Genomic DNA, 15,218 nt, shown 5'->3' with positions numbered 1-15,218 from the left:
TTCAGATGATTCCGCTCAACACCGTATCATCAAATATCCCATCACCTAGCACCAAAGCCTATACTACCACCCAAACACCCCCTTCTTCCCAAAACTCGATCTCATCTTCCTCCACCCGACCATTTCCAGAACCACCATCTCCTGCAACCCTCTGCAACTCCACCAGACCTCGAGCTCCACCACCACCACAAACACCCGACAACACCACCATCTCCATCAACCGACAACAAAACCCATCATCCTATTTCACCCATTTCATTAACCCTACCCACTGTTAGGGTTCTGACATGAGAGAACTAGGTTGATGGGAACTGAATTCGTAGCAGAGGAGCAGAAGAAAGCATGGGTCATCGACAAGAAGGACAAGGAACAACAAACAAGGAAATTTGGTGAGTGATTTTGAAAATCGAAAAAACCCTAATTTCAAATTTAGGGTTTCTTAAATTTGGGGATTTTTTGTAAACTATAAAAGGGAAGTGTTAGGGATGTAAAAACTGTTCTTGGACTAGCCAAGTTTCCACCCAATTTGGGTTAGCTTAATTTCAATGTAAATTGCACTGTTAGTTTTTGGATGCTCCTGTTAGTACTTGTCCTGTTTAGTGAGAGGTTATTATCATGTTCTAATTTAGTTTCTGAGGCAGAGATGAAACCCCTGATGAATGGAATCCCCTTGTGTGTTTACTTCTCCTCAATGAAAGTTTAATGCTAAGCATGCCTTAATTTCTGAATTTTGCCAAGTTGCTTTCACCTTGTATGTCAGGCATCCTAGGTAGTTTGGTTAACTCTTTGTCAAAATTCAAAGCTCTGTGTAAACTGTTATAGCTCAATCTGTGATTACTTGTGCTTTAGACAGACAAGTAATGCTAGGGAATTGACATGTTAGCTGAAATTGAGTCATCACAGTGGTTAGTGATTGTTTCACACATTCAAAGTGGTTTGAGGCTAGAACCTCTATAGCCATTTGATGAAAAAGAGGATAAGTTTATCAAACTAGGGAGTTAGATGCATCTAGGTGGTGGAATTGAAGCCTTAGTTTCTGTCACTCATTCGCTTTACCTGCACTGCTGCATTACTACTTGCATTTCTTTTTTGCATTTTCACTGCTTACTTGCTCCCCCTGCTGCCAAGCTGCAGCTTCTACTGCAGCTGCTTCTACTGCATTTTTGCTTTCCCCACTGCTGCATTGGTTTCCCTTTCACTGCTTGAGCAGCTGCAGCTGTTGCTGCAGCTCTGTTGTTACTGCTGCTGCCTTCTTTTCTTTGCTGCTGCAGCTCCCTTCTCTTATTCCACTGCTGCTTCAGCAACAGAGTTGCTGTCTCCTTGGCCTTGTGCTGGGCACTGCTCCTGTTATCTGCAGCTGCTGTTGCTTCCCCTGCTAGTGCTGCTGCTGAAGCTGCTGCAGACCTTGCTGTGCACCTGCTCCTGTTGTGCATTGCCCTTACAGTTGCCAAGCCAAGTCCAAATCAGTCCAAAGGCCCAGGTTCTTTACTAAAACAGAAGCCCAAGGTCTAGACCAACTGAACCCAAGTTCCAATCCAACTGAGCCCAATTCAAGCCCAGTTAAGCCCAAGACCTAGTTCATCAACAAACCCCAAATTCATTAAGACCCAAACCAATTTAACTGAGGGCTTATTCCATAAAGCCTAAACTCAAAGGCCAAAGCCCATTTGTAATTCAAGAGAACAAACTGAGCCCAAGCTCAGTTCCTTTTATTGAGTACGAACCCAATAGTACATTAAGCCCAATACTTCCAAAGGGCTTCTAAGCCCAAAGCAAATCTAGGAACCCAATTAGCTAAAACACTTCCGAAACACACCCGATCTCTGTGGATCGACCCGTACTTGCACGAGCTACAACTGACGACCGTGCACTTGCGGTATTACTGTAGGCCCGTTTCATTGCATCATTTTTACACACTTTTAAGGCCTGCCAAGTTTTTGGCGCCGCTGCCGGGGATTGGTGCTGTGTTTTATCTGTGTTTTTAGCTATTTTGTATTTCATGCATAGCATTTGCATCTGCATCTGCTTCACTTCATTTGCTGTTGGACCTGCTGTTCTGAACCTGTTTTTCCTCTGCTGGGACGCCACCAAGGAAAAGAACCAAAACCCAACTGGGTTTTTGCAACAATATCAGAGCAGCTGGGCTGTGCTAAAAGGTAAGCCTAAACCCATTCATTGAGAGAACCCAACCTGTGGGCTTCCAATTTTTAATTGTGGGCTTGTAATAATTAACCCAATTTTTTGGGCTTTTTATTTTCTATTTTGGGTTTGTAATAATTTATTTGTGGGCTTGTTGTTTAATTTGTGGGCTTGTATTTATTTGTGTGGGCTTGTTTAAATTCTTCCATTGGACTTGTATTTTGGACTCTGGGTTTAAACCCAGCTGAGCTTATAACGATTGTGGACTTGCTTCCACTCGAGAGTGGACCTCGAAACCAAAGTTTTAAAACAAACGTCGGGCCTTAACCAACTGGGCCAAATTAAACTTTCAAAATTAAAACTTGGATTTTCGTAGGCCGCAGCCTTCATTCCATTAGAGGCTTGCACAGTGGGCTTGCTCCCATTCAAAAACCAAATTTTATTTTCTTTCAAAAAAAAAAAAAAAAAAAAAAAAAAAAAAAAAAAAAAAAATTGCTCCCATTTTAAACCAAACTTTTCTTTTATATCCCATCAAAACCAAATTTTCCCAAAAATCCAAACCCATTAAAACCAAATAGTGGGCTTTGTGTATTTCAAAATGGACCAACCTCGTGCTCTCCATGAATACATGTATCCATCAATACAAATTCCATTATCATGTATTGTCTTACCTCAAACCAATAACCCTTTTAAAATAAATGCAAGCATGATACAAATACTTCCTATATTTCGAGGGTTCGATTCTGAGAACCCCTATACTCATGTAAGAGAGTTTGAACAAATTTGTCGGACTATGCAACCTGATCACATGTCCGAAGACTCTCTGAAATTGCGTTTGTTTACATTTTCTTTAAAAGAAAGGGCCAAAACATGGTTTTACGGTTTGAGACCACAATCAATCACCACTTGGGAACAACTCACTAATCAATTTTTCCAAAAATTTTTTCCACACCATAGGACCATCGCTATTCGTCAAAATATCAATTGTTTTGTCCAATTGGATGAGGAAACTGTTTTTCACTATTTTGAACGTTTTAATGATTTGTTGAGTGAATGTCCGCACCATGGAATTGAGAAGTGGAGACTTGTCGTCATCCTCTATGAGGGACTAGACTTTAAATCTCGAACCATGGTTGAGTCTATGTGTAATGGTGAGTTTATTGATAAATCTGTGGATGATGCATGGAATTTTTTAGCCGAGATTGCAGAAAAAACCCATCAATGGGAATCCGTTAGGGAAACAGGAACAACACCACATGATATGAGTCACCCTCATGAATTAGAGTTTTATTCTTGTAATAGCTCCGACCTTAGGATTGAAAATTATCCTAGATTGCAAAATGCCTATCATGATGATGATGATGATTATGATGTTATGTTAGAAGAACATGTCTATACTGAAAATGTTATGGAACCTTTGGGTTCAAATACATTAGGCTTCTCTGCCCCGACCTTAATGCATGATATTTCTTCTAGTATTCCATGTGATGTTTCCCCTGATTGCCGATACATGAGAATGAATTGTTGATGATGTTGATAATTCTGATTGTGATCTTGCCAATTTGTATGATGATTGTGAGCATGATGTGACATGTGTAGATGATTTAGGAGATTTTGATTTGATTGATAATGATGCCTATTCTTCTACCTAAGTCACAATCTGATGGCCTTCCACCCAACCTAGATTTGGTTTGTACCCATATTGTCAAACCGATTTTTCTGAAAATTCCTAATCTAGGATTGGAACTGTGTGCTTCCCAAGTCCTCTTGGACTATTTTGCTTCAAAATATAACACTTTTAAAGAGCCACAGTTGGAATGCATTTCTTTGCCCATCCCGAAAACAGTCCATTATGAGTTAGACCTTTTGAATCCTGAACCCCTAAAATTGTTAGATTTTGTGCTTAAAAGTAAACCTGTTGAAACAATTTAGGTTTAGGTAATTCATTCGGTTTTTCACTCTCATTCCCATTTAAGTCCAATTTTAGTGTTTTGAAACTTCCTTTGTCTCTACACTTTGTCTTTTGGGTTGATCCTCAACTCTTTAGATTGTTAGTGTATGGTGAATTTTTTGTATATAATCCAGTAGATAAAATTTTAAAAACCCTTTTGTTCCTTTTGTATATATTTGCTAATCCAATATGATCTCGGCTGAAATATGTTGGATTTTTGCCTTGAATAACGGAGTTTTAATTCTGCTTTCGCCGAAATCGGGTATTCTCTCTCCTTTTACTCTACTCAGCATGTCCCTTTCCATATGTTGCATTTTAATTCTTTCCATATTTTGAAACATTGAGGACAATGTTTAGTTTAGGTTTGGGGGTATAGAGTAGATACCATGATAATTGCTATAATTGAAAACGAACTCCTTCTTCTTTTTGAAAAAATTGAAAAATTCCAAAAAAATTAAAAAATCAAAATTCAAAAAAATTAAAAAATGAAAAATCATAAAAATGGAGCTCATTTACCTTGAAATGTTGACTCTTGTGCAAATATGTATTTATTAGGAGTCTTAGTCTAGATATTTAGGCACCCTGATTCTAGCACAATTCACATAGTGATAAGAAATTTGCACGCGCACGATCTACCAATACATGTATGGCCTCGATCTTCAAGGTGTTGGATAGGAAGTTACGATTGCCAATCACTTTAGAATACTGAACGAAACTGACTAGCTTGTTCTTTGGTTGGTTGGGATAGAAGATGGAGGTTACATTAAGAAAGACAACCATCGAATTTAACTGGGTGCATCAAAAAGGGCTACCTCTTGCAAAGTGTCATGTAATTTTTTTTCTTTTGTTATGTATCAAAAGTGTTTCATGTTAAAAAAAAAAAAAAAAAAAAAAAAAAAAAAAAAACGATGTATATATTCAGAAAAAAAAAATATAGAAAAAAAAAAAAAAAAAAAAAAAAAAAAATCAATCAGTATTTATCAATTCCATCATCTCTTGTTCCAAAAATAAAAGAGAGTCAATGTAAATAAGAGTCATGTAAATAGTCATCTTTTTTTGTTTCTTGTAATAAGCAAGGAGGGTGTATGCCATTGATGTACAACGCGAGAATTGTGAAATACCTCCAACTCATTCACAATTCTCGTAAAGTCCGGACAGCTAGCTAGATTTCGACCTCAGTTCTTAGCCTGAGAAACTATCTCTTGGTGATTAGTAGTCATGACTTCAGATCTTTCTTTACACATGTGTAGATACACTTTACACTCTTATCACATGTCCTTATTTGTTATCAGTGCTAGGATTGTGCCTTCGATAGCTAGATTGACATCTCCATTTTGCTGTGAGCTTAAACTGTTTTGCACATGTCACGTTTGATGGAATCTGAGCTTATATTTTGTCCTTAGGTTTTGTAGGCACACCTCTGGTAAACCTTCACGAGACTTCAACTCGTCCACTAGGGACACTTAGTGGTTTAAAAGGCTTAGTGCATACGCTAAATGCATTCGAGAGACCAGCGACAGTGGTATAGTTAGGATTTCCTTAGTTTTGTTTTACTTGAGGACAAGTAAAATTCAGGTTTGGGGGTATTTGATGAGTGCCAAATATTGTATATATTTATCCCTTTTTGTTGGCATTTAACTCATCTTTTGCATTAATTCTACATTTTATCCCATATTCTGTTTTCGTTGTTTTCAAGAATAAATACTTTTATTAATTAATTTTGCATTTTTAGGTACCAAATAAAGCCTGGTTAACTCACGGAGCAAAAAGAGCAAAGAAACGGCAAAGGCTCCCCGCAGAAAGGCATCGAAGAATGATGTTCGCAAGAGCCGGATCAACTAGAGGTGGGCTTGAAGAGGAAGAAATTACTCTTAAGAGAAGAAGTGGGCTAAGAAAAATTAAGGCCCAAGCTCAAATTCTAAACCTAAGTCCAAGACCAAGCCCAAAAGCCCGCCTCAGCTCTCATCCGTCCGATCTGATCCATCATCTACGCATCCTACGGTTTCGTATTCGTTGGACATCAAACTTGCTGATCTCGACACATACTACAGCACCTAACTCCATCTGGATCCATCAGTTTTGTTGTGCTACACAATCCAACGGTCAGTCAGAGCACGTTCTATCGTAGTCGTTCGATTCAGCCCAGTCGTGACGAACCATCATCATCCACTCGCTGCGCATCAACTTCAGATGATTCCGCTCAACACCGTATCATCAAATATCCCATCACCTAGCACCAAAGCCTATACTACCACCCAAACACCCCCTTCTTCCCAAAACTCGATCTCATCTTCCTCCACCCGACCATTTCCAGAACCACCATCTCCTGCAACCCTCTGCAACTCCACCAGACCTCGAGCTCCACCACCACCACAAACACCCGACAACACCACCATCTCCATCAACCGACACAAAACCCATCATCCTATTTCACCCATTTCATTAACCCTACCCACTGTTAGGGTTCTGACATGAGAGAACTAGGTTGATGGGAACTGAATTCGTAGCAGAGGAGCAGAAGAAAGCATGGGTCATCGACAAGAAGGACAAGGAACAACAAACAAGGAAATTTGGTGATGATTTGAAAATCGAAAAAACCCTAATTTCAAATTTAGGGTTTCTTAAATTTGGGGATTTTTGTAAACTATAAAAGGGAAGTGTTAGGGATGTAAAAACTGTTCTTGGACTAGCCAAGTTTCCACCCAATTTGGGTTAGCTTAATTTCAATGTAAATTGCACTGTTAGTTTTTGGATGCTCCTGTTAGTACTTGTCCTGTTTAGTGAGAGGTTATTATCATGTTCTAATTTAGTTTCTGAGGCAGAGATGAAACCCCTGATGAATGGAATCCCCTTGTGTGTTTACTTCTCCTCAATGAAAGTTTAATGCTAAGCATGCCTTAATTTCTGAATTTTGCCAAGTTGCTTTCACCTTGTATGTCAGGCATCCTAGGTAGTTTGGTTAACTCTTTGTCAAAATTCAAAGCTCTGTGTAAACTGTTATAGCTCAATCTGTGATTACTTGTGCTTTAGACAGACAAGTAATGCTAGGGAATTGACATGTTAGCTGAAATTGAGTCATCACAGTGGTTAGTGATTGTTTCACACATTCAAAGTGGTTTGAGGCTAGAACCTCTATAGCCATTTGATGAAAAAGAGGATAAGTTTATCAAACTAGGGAGTTAGATGCATCTAGGTGGTGGAATTGAAGCCTTAGTTTCTGTCACTCATTCGCTTTACCTGCACTGCTGCATTACTACTTGCATTTCTGTTTTTGCATTTTCACTGCTTACTTGCTCCCCCTGCTGCCAAGCTGCAGCTTCTACTGCAGCTGCTTCTACTACTTTTGCATTTTTGCTTTCCCCACTGCTGCATGGTTTCCCTTTCACTGCTTGAGCAGCTGCAGCTGTTGCTGCAGCTCTGTTGTTACTGCTGCTGCCTTCTTTCTTTGCTGCTGCAGCGCCCTTCTCTTATTCCACTGCTGCTTCAGCAACAGAGTTGCTGTCTCCTTGGCCTTGTGCTGGGCACTGCTCCTGTTATCTGCAGCTGCTGTTGCTTCCCCTGCTAGTGCTGCTGCTGAAGCTGCTGCTGCAGACCTTGCTGTGCACCTGCTCCTGTTGTGCATTGCCCTTACAGTTGCCAAGCCAAGTCCAAATCAGTCCAAAGGCCCAGGTTCTTTACTAAAACAGAAGCCCAAGGTCTAGACCAACTGAACCCAAGTTCCAATCCAACTGAGCCCAATTCAAGCCCAGTTAAGCCCAAGACCTAGTTCATCAACAAACCCCAAATTCATTAAGACCCAAACCAATTTAACTGAGGGCTTATTCCATAAAGCCTAAACTCAAAGGCCAAAGCCCATTTGTAATTCAAGAGAACAAACTGAGCCCAAGCTCAGTTCCTTTTATTGAGTACGAACCCAATAGTACATTAAGCCCAATACTTCCAAAGGGCTTCTAAGCCCAAAGCAAATCTAGGAACCCATTTAGCTAAAACACTTCCGAAACACACCCGATCTCTGTGGATCGACCCGTACTTGCACGAGCTACAACTGACGACCGTGCACTTGCGGTATTACTGTAGGCCCGCGTTTTCATCGCATAATTTTATACACATCTCCGGACCTGCCACTGCCCTGCCACTTCTTCTGCTGCCAAGCCAAGTCCAATTCCTCCCCAAAGGCCTAGCTAAAGACCCAATCCAATTCAGGCTTAATCAAAGGCCTAAGCCCATTTGCACTTCAAAGAACAAACTGAGCCCAAGCTCAGTTCCTTTTATTGAGAACAAACCCAATAGTACATTAAGCCCAACACTTCCAAAGGTATTCTAAGCCCAAAGCAAACTAGGAACCCAATTAGATAAAACACTTCCGAAACACACCCGATCTCTGTGGATCGACCCGTACTTGCACGAGCTACAACTGACGACCGTGCACTTGCGGTATTACTGTAGGCCCGTTTCCATTGCATCATTTCTATACACTTTCCGGACCTGCCAAGTTTTTGGCGCCGCTGCCGGGGATTGGTGCCGTGTTTTTCGTGTGTTTTTCTTAGCTATTTTGCATTTCACTTCATAGCATTTGCATCTGCATCTGCTTCACTTCATTTGCTGTTGGACCTGCTGTTCTGAACCTGTTTTTCCTCTGTTGGGACGCCACCAAGGAAAAGAACCAAAACCCAACTGGGTTTTTGCAACAATATCAGAGCAGCTGGGCTGTGCTAAAAAGGTAAGCCTAAACCCATTCATTGAGAGAACCCAACCTGTGGGCTTCCAAATTTCTTTAATTGTGGGCTTGTAATAATTAACCCAATTTTTTTGGGCTTTTTATTTTTCTATTTTGGGTTTGTAATAATTTATTTTTGGGCTTGTTGTTTAATTTGTGGGCTTGTATTTATTTTGTGTGGGCTTGTTTAAATTTTTCCATTGGACTTGTATTTTGGACTCTGGGTTTAAACCCAGCTGATAACCGATTGTGGGCCGCAGCCTCCTTCCATTTCATTAGAGGCTTGCACAGTGGGCTTGCTCCCATTCAAAAACCAAATTTTATTTTCTTAAAAAAAAAAAAAAAAAAAAAATACTTTTCTCCCATTTTAAACCAAATTTTTTCTTTCTCCCATCTTAAACCAAAAGTTTTCTACTTTGCTCCCATTTTAACAACCAAATTTTTTCTTCTTTATCCCATTAAAACCAAACTTGCTCCCAAATTTTAAAAAAACCAAATTTTCAAATGTCTCCCACCAAAACCAAATTTTTCCCAAAAATCCAAACCCATTAAAAACCAAATTTTGGGCTTTGTAACATAGTTACTTAGCTTTTGAGCCAATCATGTCTGGATTTTGGTCTGCTCCTGGGGATGGAAATAAAACTCTTAGAGAACTTGCTTATGGGCATGTGCCACGTTATGAACCTTCCACGGACCATGATGTCAATAGTCATAGGAATTATTATGGACATTTTCAAAGTCCCGAGCCGCAATACATGAACCCTAATGACTATTCATACATGCATCATTCATCGCAACGTGAAAATGAACATTTTGCTAGTGCCTCACTCACACAATCATCACTTATGGATCAAATAGAAGCTCGAATCACAGCTTTAGAAATGCAATCACATGAGGAATCTTTCACATCTAATTTTCTTAGGCAACCTGAAATCTATGCATGTCCCGCATGTGGTAGTTTAGACCACCCTGTTGAGCATTGTCATATTTTGCATAATTTTAGGCAATCTAGAGAAAATCCAAGGTATGAAATGCCCAAATTGTGAGAATGGTAGTCATTGGGACCATAATCAATCCTTTGAGGGTTGCGATCAATATTTTGTAGACCCTAATGACCATGCATACATGTACCATTCACCACAATTTGAACATGAAGAATTTTGTACTCCCATGAATTTAGACTCCACCACAGAAGCTTTAAGACTTAGTGAGCAAAACTTCGATAGATCTACATCACGAATTCAGGCATATTTAGATCAGATTTTGCTTCACCTACAAAAGGAGGAAATTCATGAGGAAATGTATGTTGTCCCTAATGAAATGTCTAGTCCCATTCATGTAAATGATGTTGAATATGAACCTAATTTAGAGGAACATGAATCGACTAATGACACCACCACTTTTAATGAGGACCAATATGCATGCTACCATGATGATGATTATGATGATATGTTAGAAGAACATGAAAATATTGTGGAACCTGTTGGTTCAATAACATATGGCTTCTCGCCCTCGACCTTCATGAATGTTGTTTTTTCTAATACTCATTGTAATTCATATGATTTTGATATTGACATGGGATTCGTACAATTATTCTGTGAAAATGAACATGACATAGGAATAGTTGAATCTTCTGTAGACACTAATATGCATGAAAATATATTTGATGTGTCTGATTCTCTACCTAGGTCACATTGTGATATTTCTCCTGATTTGCCGATGCATGAGAATAAATATGTTGATGATGTTGATGATTCTGAGTGTGAACTTGCTAAATTGATTGATGATTGTGAGCATGATGTAACATGTGTAGATGATTTAGGAGATTTTGATTTGATTAATAATGACGCACCTATTCTCCTACATGAGTCACAATCTGTTGGCCTTCCACCCAACCTAGATTTGGTTTGTACCAATATTGTAAAACCAATTTTTCTGAGAATGCCCAACCTAGGTTTGGAATTGTGTGCTTCCCAAGTCCTTTTGGACTATTTTGCTTCCAAATATAATACATTTGAGGAACCACAGTTGGAAATAGCATGTTTGCCCGTCCCTAGCACAGTTCATTTCGAGCTAGACCTTTTGCATGATGAACCCCCGAAACTGCGCGATTTTGTTTTCAAAAGTATATCTTCTGTAAAATCCAGGTTTGGGGGTAGCTCATTTTGTTTCACAGTTTCACTTGCGTTTTATCATATTATTATTGTGTGAAGTTGTTGAAACCGCTACACTTTGTCTTTGGGTTGATCCTCAACTCTTTAGATTGTTAGTGTATGGTGAATATTTTTGTATATAATCCAGTAGATAAAATTTTTAAAAAAACCTTTTGTTCCTTTTGTATATATTTTGCTAATCCATATGATCTCGGCTGAAATATGTTGGATTTTTGCCTTGAATAACGGAGTTTTAATTCTGCTTTCGCCGAAATCGGGTATTCTCTCTCCTTTTACTCTACTCAGCATGTCCCTTTCCATATGTTGTTTTAATTCTTTCCATATTTTGAAACATTGAGGACAATGTTTAGTTTAGGTTTGGGGGTATAGAGTAGATACCACGATAATATGCTATAATTGAAAACAAAACTCCTTCTTCTTTTTGAAAAAATTGAAAAATTCAAAAAAAATTAAAAAATCAAAATTCAAAAAATTAAAAAATGAAAAATCATAAAAATGGAGCTCATTTACCTTGAAATGTTGACTCTTGTGCAAATATGTATTTATTAGGAGTCTTAGTCTAGATATTTAGGCACCCTGATTCTAGCACAATTCACATAGTGATAAGAAATTTGCACGCGCACGATCTACCAATACATGTATGGCCTCGATCTTCAAGGTGTTGGATAGGAAGTTACGATTGCCAATCACTTTAGAATACTGAACGAAACTTGACTAGCTTGTTCTTTGGTTGGTTGGGATAGAAGATGGAGGTTACATTAAGAAAGACAACCATCGAATTTAACTGGGTGCATCAAAAAGGGCTACCTCTTGCAAAGTGTCATGTAATTTTTGTTTCCTTTTGTATGTATCAAAAGTGTTCCTGTTAAAAAAAAAAAAAAAAAAAAAAAAAAAAAAAAAAAAAAAAAAACGATGTATATTCAGAAAAAAAAAATATCAGAAAAAAAAAAAAAAACAAAAAAACAAGTATTTATCAATTCCATCATCTCTTGTTCCAAAATAAAAGAGATAGTCAATGTAAATAAGAGTCATGTAAATAGTCATCTTTTGTTGTTTCTTGTAATAAGCAAGGAGGGTGTATGCCATTGATGTACAACGCGAGAATTGTGAAATACCTCCAACTCATTCACAATTCTCGTAAAGTCCGGACAGCTAGCTAGATTTCGACCTCAGTTCTTAGCCTGAGAAACTATCTCTTGGTGATTAGTAGTCATAACTTCAGATCTTTCTTTACACATGTGTAGATACACTTTACACTCTTATCACATGTCCTTATTTGTTATCAGTGCTAGGATTGTGCCTTCGATAGCTAGATTGACATCTCCATTTTGCTGTGAGCTTAAACTGTTTTGCACATGTCACATTTGATGGAATATGAGCTTATATTTTGTCCTTAGGTTTTGTAGGCACACCTCTGGTAAACCTTCACGAGACTTCAACTCGTCCACTAGGGACACTTAGTGGTTTAAAAGGCTTAGTGCATACGCTAAATGCATTCGAGAGACCAGCGACAGTGGTATAGTTAGGATTTCCTTAGTTTTGTTTTACTTGAGGACAAGTAAAATTCAGGTTTGGGGGTATTTGATGAGTGCCAAATAGTGATATTTATATATATTTTTTGTTGGCATTTAACTCATCTTTTGTGCATTAATTCTACATTTTATCCCATATTCTGTATTTTCATTGTTTTCAAGAATAAATATTTTTCTTACTTAATTTTGCATTTTTAGGTAACAAATAAATCTGGATGAAGTGCGGAGCAAAAGAGCAGAAAAGTAGTGAAAAGCCGGGAGGAATTACGCAAGGAAGCCGCGAAGAATGTTGCGCACAAGACCAAAAACTAGGAATGGGCTCAAGAAGGAAGAATTGTTCTTAAAGAAGATATGGGCTTGGCATACCCAAGGCCCAAAACCCTTACCCAAATCCATTTCCTTTATCCATACCCATTTCCATGAGAGCCGTCAGATTGGATCCATCTTGTCATCCAACGGTCACCTCATCATTGTGCATCAAATCCCGATGATTCCGCCCAACACTACAGCACCTAACCTAATCTAGCACCGTTGACTTCGTTGTGTTCCACATCCAACGGTCGCTACAAACTGCTTCTCTCTTAGCCGTCCGATCTACCTACCATCTCCATATCCAGCAGCTCAGCTCGCCAAACATCGAACCAGATGATCCCGCTTCACACCCTAGCACCAAACCCTATACTACCACCCAAACACTCCCTCCTTCCCAAAACATCGAACTCATCTTCTCCACCCGACCATTTCCAGAACCACCATCGCCTGCAACTCCACTGCCACCACCAGACCTCGAGCTCCACCACCACCACAACCAGCCGACCAAGAGACCTATCGAACCCCCTAGTCTATCTCTCTCCCTCGTAGCGTCTTCTCACATAGGTGCTAAGATTAAGAGAGGCAGGCTTAGGGTTTCGCTCCAAGATAGGGTTGCAGTGCAAAGAAGACGAAGAATAGGGGATTTCGAGCAGCGTAAAGCCAGTACAAAGCATGGGTTGGGTCGAAATTATCCAATTGGTATGTCAAATTTGATTTTCCCCAAAAATCAATTTAGGGTTATCAACATTAGGGTTTGTAGAAATTTTAGGGATTTGTAAAACTATAAAAGGGGATGTGTAGGAGATGTAAAAACTGTTCTTGGACTAGCCAAGTTTCCCCTAATTGGGTTAGGTTTGATTTTAATTTCACTTTCAATTTTAACCATTTGCATTTTTCAATTGTTCACTGTAGTGTCTTGTTCCTGTTAGTGTCTTGTTCCTGTTAATGTGCAATGTGCAATTTTCAATTGTTCACTGTTAGTGTCTTGTTCCTGTTAGTGTCTTGTTCATGTTAATGTGCAATTTTAAATTGTTCATGTTAATGTGCAATGTCTTGTTAATGTCTTGTTAGTGCCATCCCTAATTCACTGTTAGTTTAAATGCTCACTGTTAATGTTTAATTCACTGTCTTGTGATGTTAGTTTGATGGAATGCTAGGCTAGAAGCCTTTAAAGCACTGTTTGATTGAGCAGTGGGGAGAAATTAGTGCTCATAACAAGCTAATTTTCTTCCCACTCCATGTAATTGCTTAACTCTATTGCATTGTTGTGATTGTGCAATGGGAGGAAATTAGTGCTCATAGCAAGCTAATTCTCCTCCCATTCCATTGATATGCCTAGAGCCACTGCTACTATCTCTTCCATTCCATTGGTATGCCTTAGCTCTGCCTTAGCCTGTTAGCTTCTTCTCCTCCCTGCCCTTGGCTAACAGCCTGGTTTATTTGATTTTTGTTTCCTGTTACTTGCCCTGCCACTCCATCTTTGCCTTGTGCTGTGCACTGCCTTGTGTTGCTGCCACTCCACTTCCCTGCAACTCTGTTGCTTTTCTTGTTGCTTCCCTTACTGCTGTTTTCTTTCTTTGCCCTGCATTGCTTCTTTCCCCTGTAGCTGCTATTGCTGTTGGCCTTGCTGCTGCAGTACTGCTCCCTTTTTCTGCTGCAGCTGCTGCTGCCTTCCCTTCCTGCAGTTCCTGCTGCATCACTATCTGCCCTGAAGCTGCTGCTGCTGCTGATGCTGATGCCAAGCTGCTGCTGCCCTGCCACTTCTTCTGCTGCCAAGCCAAGTCCAATTCCTCCCCAAAGGCCTAGCTAAAGACCCAATCCAATTCAGGCTTAATCAAAGGCCTAAGCCCATTTGCACTTCAAAGAACAAACTGAGCCCAAGCTCAGTTCCTTTTATTGAGAACAAACCCAATAGTACATTAAGCCCAACACTTCCAAAGGTATTCTAAGCCCAAAGCAAACTAGGAACCCAATTAGCTAAAACACTTCCGAAACACACCCGATCTCTGTGGATCGACCCGTACTTGCACGAGCTACAACTGACGACCGTGCACTTGCGGTATTACTGTAGGCCCGTTTCCATTGCATCATTTCTATACACTTTCCGGACCTGCCATACGCCAACATATGAATGAAGTACAGAGGATCGGGAGAAACCCCTCTTCAAAAAATGGAAGAACGAGATTACAGTTCCCAATGACTTTGATCCTATCCATTAAATTAAAGTGCTTTATAAGTTATAATTTAAGTTATTTAGAAATTCATTTTAAATTTTTAATTAGAAGTTAATTTAGAAATAAAATTTAAATTTCAATGTACTTTTTAATTTTAGAAGTGGATTTTAATTTCAATGTAATTTTTAATTTCTTCAAAAATCAATGTACTCTTGTTTT

The sequence above is a fragment of the Papaver somniferum genome, chromosome 5 (genome assembly GCF_003573695.1).
Source record: "Papaver somniferum cultivar HN1 chromosome 5, ASM357369v1, whole genome shotgun sequence".
Lineage (NCBI taxonomy): Eukaryota > Viridiplantae > Streptophyta > Magnoliopsida > Ranunculales > Papaveraceae > Papaver > Papaver somniferum.
The sequence above is the reverse complement of the archived record's forward strand: the minus strand, read 5'-3'. Positions refer to the sequence as shown.